At 39.7% G+C, this 9,796-nt stretch overlaps 1 protein-coding gene across 1 annotated transcript in view; it reads left to right on the top strand.

The window, feature by feature from the left end:
* The window catches only part of LOC120533513 (gastrula zinc finger protein XlCGF17.1-like), a 249,868-nt gene that overhangs the window by 35,667 nt on the left and 204,405 nt on the right, over positions 1-9,796 (top strand). The gene's annotated exons all lie outside the window — the stretch shown is intronic.

The following is a 9,796-nucleotide window of genomic DNA, read 5'->3' on the forward strand; positions in this document are numbered from 1 at the left end:
AGCAAACTATTTTTTTTCAACCTTTCTTACTAATTTTTACAAGGGGTGCCAATAATAATGGAGAGCACTGTTTACAGTTTATCCTTTATATCTTAGGATGCCATGCCTATGACTTGTATATTACTTTAGGTAGTGTCCACATTGGTGTATTCATAATACTCTGAAATATGATGTATTCTAAAAAACTATTGGGATAACCATGAACGAGAGCTTGTGTAGTGAACGACAGAGGAATCTTCAAAGTTTGAACTCCATTCCAAAGTGTCCACTTTACTGAGGAAACAGGAGTGTTCAGCCCAACACCAGGCAGCCAGCTTAAGACAAACACTTCATGTGACAGTTTGATGTTTTATTTGTGTGTCCACGCTGGCTGTGTGGCTGCAGTGTGGCGGCGGACTCGAGAACAAGGGGCTGCAGAGATCAGCAGGGCCTCCAGGAGGACTCAACATGAAACACTGTTGGAGTTCATCATAAAGGGCCATAGAGCAGATGATCACCTGCTGGTAACTTAGTTCAGATAACAACATCTAGTAGCAAAGAGCAATGATGACTTTATAGCACCAAACTCTTGTATTTTCTTGTCCAACAGGCTGTGTCAAACAAATGGTTTAAAAATGATGAAGATCCTAAAGGTCACCAGGTAATGACCTCTATACAGTAGAAGATGAGGAGCTGACAGATGGCCTCTACAACTACCTGATGAAGTGCTGTGAAGAGCTGTAGGCACTTTGTGAAGATCCACAGAGTTCACGTCATTCTGGATATGCTGATGCCGGAGGCTCATTTGGCTTCAGTGAGTTTCTGAGTACAGAAAGTGTCTCTGTGAGTGACGTCCTCTCTGTTTCTGTGTTTGTCATCGGCTCTTATTAAAGCTCGAGGAACAGATGAGACAATTCTCTAGTAGAGGCAGAAGGTCTGTTCATTGATGGACGAGCAGACTGTGAGTGGGACGTCATGTGGTGTTGGGGGAGAGAGAGAGACGGTCCTTTCTGTTTCTTATCAGCACCATTCGTCTGTTAAACAGAATAACATTTTACTTGTAGTGAATTTAGACAAGAATATAAACTAAATAGATATAAATGTAAATATATATGTTTAAAGTGAAATTTAAAATCTCTTAAATATATTTCTCTTCTGGTTCGTCCTGCTTCCACCTCAAAACCGGTCCTGCCCACACACATGCGACACGGCATTTCTCGATTCCTATTTGTTGTCTTCCAAATCCTTCCCCACACTGCCTGCAGCCTCCCATACACCTTGCTATTTTCGTTATACTGCAACAGTTGTTTCCTAAGCCTTTGTTATAAAGTGAACGACAGTATCTTCTCTATTCTCAACGTCATCTCTATTCCACGATCCGGTAACTGCCTGTTCCCATCAGTGAGTTATTTTTTGACACAAACGGCTGAGCAAGGCAATGCACTCTCACGTCAACATAGAGCAGTAGATTTCGTTGCATCACATTGGGATAGATTTGTAGACGTTCCTCATGTTGTTCTTTCCAATGCAAATCGAGTTATCACAAGAAGTCAGGAGTACTATCAATATATGGCAACATTGGGAGTTTATGGTGGTGAAGCTGAAATTCAAGCTCTTTCAGAGATTCTGCATGCTACCATTGTCATTTACTTCAAACACGACCTCAACATCTCGCCTTGCATTTACAATTCTGGAAATACTCTTTTCATTTACCTTCTGTACTCAGGACAACTGGACAATGGCCACTATGAAGCCCTCCTACCGATTCTGATCATGTCTCCATAGCAGCATATATGTCTGATAACACCAACACATCAGTCCTCAGTCATTCTTCTCTTTCACAAAACACTACAGTTTCGTCTACTGGTACAACCTTCCTCTGCGACATTTGTAGTAAACCTTTTAAAACAAAACCAAGCCTTGCCAAACACAAGAAAATTTACTGAAACGACAAATTGTTTCAGTGTCACACTTGCACAAAACGTTTTACAACGCAGAACTATCTTCACAAACACACAAAAAATTACTCAGCTGAAACATTACCTGACCTCCACTCCAGTAACACATTCTTCGAGTGCGATTCCTGCAACAAAACTTTTCAAACGCGAACCTCACTTGCTAAACACAAGAAAAGGCATTCTTCCCAACAAATATATGAGTGCCAGAAATGCAATAAGAAGTTCACCACACAGGATTGTCTGACTAAACACAAAAAACTCATTCACAAGTCTTGCAATGCGACATCTGCAAAGCAACATTTCCAAACCAACACAGTCTCAGCAGACATACACACAATCCTCTTCCCGTTACCACAGGCACTTCTTCACCTCATTCCTGTCTTCCCATCCAAGAGTACAACATTGGGACTCCATACCAGCAGTGCAAACACTGTCATGCACTATACTGGCCTGCTGAGCGCAATACATCCAACAAGTACTCCAGGTGCTGCCACGACAGTAAAGTAGCTTTACCACCTTTGTGGGAGCCACCTGTGCCTTTACAACAGCTTCTTACACAGCAAACATCAGAAGGTAAAAATTATCGTGAACACATTCGAGAATACAATTCTTCTGTAGCGTTTGCTTCCATGGGTGCACAGATAGCTCAACCTCCTCGCCACGGACCATACTGTTTTAAAATACACGGGCAAATTTATCACCAAATCTCTCCACTATACGCTAACACTTCTACCTCTCCAGGATATGGACAGCTGTATGGTTTTGACACAGCGCAAGCTACTAAAGTACACTTACAAAATAAAGCAAATTCTGCATGCAGCGAAAATGTACTTCTCCAGCTAGATTCTATGCTCAGAGCAATCAACCCCTTCGCTAAATCATACAAACACATGCATGAAATTGCTCAGTCCAGTCCAACAGCATCTGTACGAATGGTTTTCAAGGAAAACCCATGGAAGGATTTCCGACGATACAATGCTCCGACATGTCACAACGATGTTGCAGCAATTTTCGTCAGAGAAGATGGCGAACCCCCTGCTTAAAGGGATATTTGCATCAATCCCAGAGGCAACACCTGTAAACAGATTTTCACACTCAAAATGAATTGTGATCCTATGGTTTACCCACTTTTATTCCCTTATGAGACACTGGCTGACACAAAGATTTAAAAACATGTTCCCGATGAAAGAACCGCCAACCAAATAACGCTTACTCAATGCCAATTTTACGCATACAGATTATCAATGAGGAATACATTTTGCACTCCAGCGGCACGCTATTCCAATAGTATGCCATAGATGCGTATGTTAAAACAGAGGGCGTGCGTCTCAACTATCTCAGATTACATTAAACAAGATCTGCGCATGGAACAATACAAAGGACTATCAAACACAGTGCAAGCAAAGGCTGAAAATAACAATGTACGTGTAGGCAAAATGATCATATTATCGTCCACATTTGCAGGAAGTCCAAGATACATGCAACAAAACTATTAGGATGCCATGGCCATAGTAGGTAAATTAGGAAAGCCTGATTTATTTATCACTTTCACATGTAATCCTGCTTGGCCAGAAATTCTACATGCACTGTCAGATACCCAAAGACCGGAGCACAGGCCTGATATTGTAATACGAGTCTTTTGAATTAAGCTGCAGGAATTAGAGACATTCTACAACAACATCTTTTTGGGGTTGTTATCTCTTATACTTACGTAATCGAATTTCAGAAGCATGGCCTTCCTCATGCCCACATGCTGTTTACTCTTCACAATAATTCTAAAATAAGAACCAAAGATGACATTGATAAATATGTCACTACTGAACTCCCTAACCCTGACACTGACCATAAGTTATTTGAATTTGTTACTAAATGTATAGTACATGGACCATGCAGTACAGCAGGTAACCCAACAGCATTGTGCATGAAGGATGGTACTTGCACCAAGCGATTCCTGAAAGATTACAAGGAACACACGCAAGAAAACATTAACGGTTACCCAATCTACCGCAGAAGAGAAGGGCCAACTGCACAAATAGGCAAGTTTATAATTGATAATCGATGGATAGTTCCATACAACCCTTGGTCGAGTAAATAATTCAATACACATATTATGTCGAAGTTTCCTCATCTCTAAAGTCCATCAAATATTTCCACAAATATGTTCACAAAGGTTATGATGCAGCTTCCGTTACATTACAGCAAGAACATGCTAACGATGACTTGGTTCATGATGAAATCGTGACTTTCTTGGACGGAAGATATATTAGTGCCACAGAAGGTATGTGGCGTCTTAATGAGTACAGTATGTCAAACAAATCTCACACAATTATGTGATTACCTGTCCATCTTCATGAACAACAAGCTGTCCTGTTTTGTGAAGGTGAAACATTAAATCGAGAAGCAACGAGAAAAACCATGCTAACAGCATGGTTTGACCTGAATAAGATGGGTACTCATGCAAAATCACTCCACTATATAGACATTTCACACTATTATACTTTCGATTCCAAGGCTAGCATGTGGAAGCTACGACTCCAAAAAAGTAACGCTATAGGTAGAATGCCAATTTTCTCTATTGAAGACTCTGAACGGTACTACTTACGCACCCTCTTAACTTGGTTTCCAGGAGCTACTACTTTCGAAGTGCTACGAACCATAAATGGAAAGATATGCAGCTCATTTAAAGCAGCATGTCAAGAATTAGGTGTCCTTAACGATAACAAGATTTGGCACGACACTCTTTATGAAGCTACACAAACTAAGATGCCCATACATATGAGACAACTCTTCGCTATCATTTGTGCCTTTGGGGGTCCTGTGAACATCCCGGACCTATGGCAAATACATAAACTGGCAATTTGCGAAGACCTGTTTACTAAATATTCCACTGACACTGCCCCAATGTACGCTCTCGCGGAAATTAATGAAATACTCAATGACTCTTGAACAATTTCATCTCCCAGTGACCAAATTCATCCCATCTTATACTCCCACCTGTGTTGACATTCTCCACGAACAAAATGTAGCTTCAGATTATACACAACAACTCAACGATGATCAGCGAACAGTCGTACCATCAGTACTGCAGGCAATATACAATCCACCTGTTCATTCCAAGAAATGTTTCTTTCTTGACGGCCCCGCAGGAACAGGCAAGACCTTTGTATACAAAACTCTCATTCATTCTGAGAGAGGTAGAGGAGACGTTGCAATAGCGGTTGCTTCAACTGGAATCGCAGCAGTATTTCTATCTTCTTGATTTCTCAATTCCTTTCTGTTTTCCATTCCTATTCTTACACCGCCGTATGCTACGGTGGGCATCGTCTAGAATGCATTAATACATGTTTACTACTTGTGAAAGTAAATCTTTTTAGTGAGAGAGAAGAGTTTGCCATTTTGTATTTGAACCGCAGCAATTGGAAGCACAAGGTCAGCATCACTGAGGCTTTTCAACTTGGGATTCCATCTCAGCGCCTCCTCTGATAAACGTGTCACTGGCTTTACTGGTCTTTGGCCTTTTGGATTTCTGAGTACTGAACTGACTGACTGCGCGTAATAGAGTTGTGGAGATTTGATTTAACTATTGATGTCAATAATAAAGGACACTTTTATTGTTAAAGATCATTGATTAACTTCTGTATATTTGAAATTGTCTGCTCATCTGTTTTTAGCCAATTCATGTCATCATTTTTTCTTTAATTTTTATAACTGCATTGTACAGTTTTATTCCTTTTTTGTACATTAAAAGTAAACATGTCTATTGCCATTACATTGTTCTTTTATTTCTATATAATCCATAGAAATGGGCGTCCTTCAGTTTTAATACTTCAGCTTCAGTATATTCTCTGATCAGTCTGTTTGTTAAATGAATCTTCGTTGTTAGTTCATTATTTCAATTCAATTATTAATTGTAAATATTTCTTGACATGGTTGTACAATTTATACTGAATCATTTATTAATAATCTTTTGTTTTTGGCAGTGACAATACTGAGTGTTTATTTCATTTGTGCTGGCCCAGTCTTCTTGTGTATTAACACAACTAGAACTGAGAGATTTGAGCAGAGCCTCCACTTTTATCATCATGGACTACAAAAGGCACACTGGACTTTACTGGACTCACCGGTAATCCTACAGGATAACACAGCTTGGAAACTAAGCATCCTGATCAAGACTTTACTGTTCACTTACAAACACAGTCAACAACAATAAGGTTCTTGCGGATCTTTATTTAGGAGTCACATTTTTATAAAACTTGCATTTAAGATAAATGGAGGGTCAGAACTTTTGAAGCTCAGTATTCTAAAACCACGACTGACAGCTGGAAGCTTGTTATTCTGAGGGCCTGACATTAAGTGTGTGTCTGTGTTTATATTTATCAACCTAATATATCAGTATCAACCTACGACATACAAGAATAACACAAATGCCTTACCAGAAATATTGCCAAAAAAAATTCCCAGCTGACTGAATGATTTAATGGTTCAGACTTGACAGCCTCAGTGCAGTGTGTGCTAAACTGACCAATAAAGTGGAGTCGTCTACAGCTGTACAGGTTGTTATGTCAGGGCCGTCTGGTCAGTTCTACTGGAGTAGACACACTCGGTGGGCTCTTAATATGCCGTCTGCTTGGGTAGTCATATAGGATGATGCCCAGCTGAACTATCTGCCATCTCTAACTTGTTACCAGTTGTAATGCTGAAGCACATCAGTGCCTGCTGTACAGTTGGACTCCTGGCTGCCTCCAGTCTCAGAGACCCTAAAGACAGGCTAATGTGTTCAGTACACCATTAGGACCTGATGGAGTCAAATGGAGGATCTGAACTACAAACAAATGTCTGTCAAGTTTCAATCTCTAAATGTAACTGTTACATAAGTAATATGTATTGATCCAGGCCTTTAATGACCTCTTGGGCACGGCCATCAGCGGTGTGTCTGTCTGCAGAGAGAGTGTCGACCTCATTGAGAGGTTTACTTACCTTGGCAGTGACATCCATGTCAATTATGTAACAGTGTCATCAAAACTGGAGTTAAATTCCTTGTATGTGTGCATATTTGGCCAATAAATGTGATTCAGGTAAGTGTATGCCACATTTATGACAGACAAATTGCTTCTCCCTGTTTGAAATCTATTGTGAGTCAAAAGGTTGTTTATTTGTAAAAACTCTTTGCCACATTTACAGCAGTCGTTTGGCTTCTCCCCTTTGTGAGTTTTAATGCGGGTACAGAAATGGCACTAATGCACGTTGTAAATGACATTCTGATATCCTCTGATGAAGGAAACTGCACGGTAATTCTGTTGTTAGAGTTAAGCACACCATTTGACACCATTGACTATTCTATTTCACTACAAAGGCTAGAAAATTATGTTTAGCTCACAGGCACTGTGCTCGCTTGGTTTAGTTCTTATTTATCAAATCGATTCCAACACGTACAGAAATGTGCTGATAGGACTCCATCATTACACACAGAAGTGAGATATGGTGTCCCGTTGGGCTCAGTACTCTGACCTTTACTGTTTTCACTTTTCATGCTTCCATTGGGATCTCGCAATAGGAAACATCATGTTAATCTTCACTCATATGCAGATGATACCCAGTTATACCTTTCATCAAAACCACATGAAGGTTCTCTGATGTTGTCTTTAATTAGTTGTGTTAGTGAATTAAATGAGAGGATTATTGATTTAAACACAGATAAAACAGAGATGTTAATTATTGGAGGGAATGATGCTGATCACAACAATATTTTGTTGTCATTTAACTCAGTTGGAATCACCATTAATTATACTGAATCAGCCCACAATCTAGGCGTTATTGTTGACTCTAGTATCTTATAAATGTTGGGAAATTAAGGCACTTTCTAAATAAACAGGATTCTGAGAAATGAATTCATGTATTTATTTCTAGTAGGATTGACTACCTCAAAGTGGTGTTCACTGGATGTTCAAACTGTTCTTTATACAGCCTCCAGTTAATACAAAATGCTGCTGCAAGAATTCTTACAAGAACAAGAAAATATGAACACATAAGTCCAGTTCTTAAATCCTTACACTGCCTCCCAATTAAGTTTAGGACAGATTTCAAAATCCTCCTTTTAAATATACTGTATAAAGCCTTAAATGGCCAAGTTCAAGATGCCGGTCTGCTTAGGACTCCAAGGATTAATAAAATAACAGTGGAAGGTCGAGCTTTTAGTTACAGGGCCCCTAAACTGTGGACTGGTTTGCCTGCTTCTTTAAGAGATGCCCCTTTGGTCTCAGCTTTCAAATCCCAGACTCACAACTTCAGTTTAGCAGACCCTGACTAGAGCTGCTGAATAACTGTGTAGACTGCATCACTGTTGTTTGTAATTAGCACTAAAACATAACATGATAGTTAAAATTTGTTACTAACCCTCACCTATTCTGTTTCTCTTCTTGCATTTCAAATGTGGCACTTGATGCCATGGTCCACCTGCCAAGTTGTTCTGGCTGCCTAAGGTAAAGTCATCTCTGATGGAGGATCGCAGAAATCATCGGGTAGAGGAGTCCTTTCATCGGATTGGCTGGCCCAGCGCTGTCTCAGCTGTGGAATGGCCAATAGGGGGAGGAAGCTTGATGGCCAAGGTCTCCAGGACTCTGAACAAATCCAAATTGTATTATGTTATATTATCTACTGTTCAATTCTGCTCTGTATTTGTAACATGGCTATCACACTATTGTATTGTATTGAGGATTACTTGTGTTCTGTGTATTGACCCCTTCTCTTTGACACCCACTGCACGCCCAGCCTACCTGGAAAGGGGTCTCTCTTTGAACTCCCTTTCTTAAGGTTTCTTCCGTTTTTATCCCTACAAAGGATTTTTTTAATTTGGGAGTCTTTTCTTGTCTTCTTAGAGCATCAAGGATGTGGGGGCTGCACTTCTTGTGTGATTTTGGGCTATACAAAAATAAATTGTGAAGAGTGCAATTGTTTGCGGTGGGCTGGCGCCCTGTGCTTGCTGGGATTGGCTCCAGCAGACCCTTGTGACCCTATGTTAGGATACAGCAGGTTGGAAAATGACTGACTGAGTTCTATTGTGACAGAATTGCTTTCCACACTCAGGACCGCAAAACGGCTTCTACTGTGTGAATTGTTTTGTGATCCTGTGTATTGCGTGTTTTTCTGAATGGACGAGTAGTAACTTTCTCTGACTAATAAGGAGAAAAGAGAAATCTTAGTTATTGGCAAACATGGACATTGTGAGGGCGTTAGAAATAAACTTGGTGCCTTAGGCTTAAAAGTGAAATGTGAGGAAAAGAATTTAGAAGTAATCACAGACTCTGACCTAAATTTTAAATCACATATTAATCAGATTACCAGGACTGCTTTTTCCACTTCAGGAATACAGCTAACGTTAGACCTCATAACTTTATAAGGCAATGAAAAATTAGTTCACACTTTTATTTTCAGTCAAATAGATTACCATAATGTATTCTTTACAGGACTACCTAAGAAAGCCATCAGTCAGTTACAGTTAGTGCAGAATGCAGCAGCAAGAATCTTAACCGGAAAAAGAAAATCTGAGCACATTTCATCAGTTTTAGTGTTGTTACATTGGTTACTCGTGTCATTTAGAATTTACTTTAAAATACTACAACAGATAGTCCCCTACTTATGAACTTTTGAGATGTGAACTTTCATACAGTATATATGAACAAAGTGGTCCTCAAGTCCAAAATTAGCACTTAAGGATAATTTGCATGTCTGCCAAATGGTGGCAGCAGGGTTGGGAAAATCTTTATAACAAAAATAACTATTTCATGTACAGTACTTGTAATTTGCTCAAAGCACATTAAAAACTTCCAAAAAAACATTGTTTATATGTCCAAATCAAGAGC

This window comes from Polypterus senegalus, chromosome 8 (assembly GCF_016835505.1).
Source record: "Polypterus senegalus isolate Bchr_013 chromosome 8, ASM1683550v1, whole genome shotgun sequence".
Taxonomy (NCBI): domain Eukaryota; kingdom Metazoa; phylum Chordata; class Cladistia; order Polypteriformes; family Polypteridae; genus Polypterus; species Polypterus senegalus.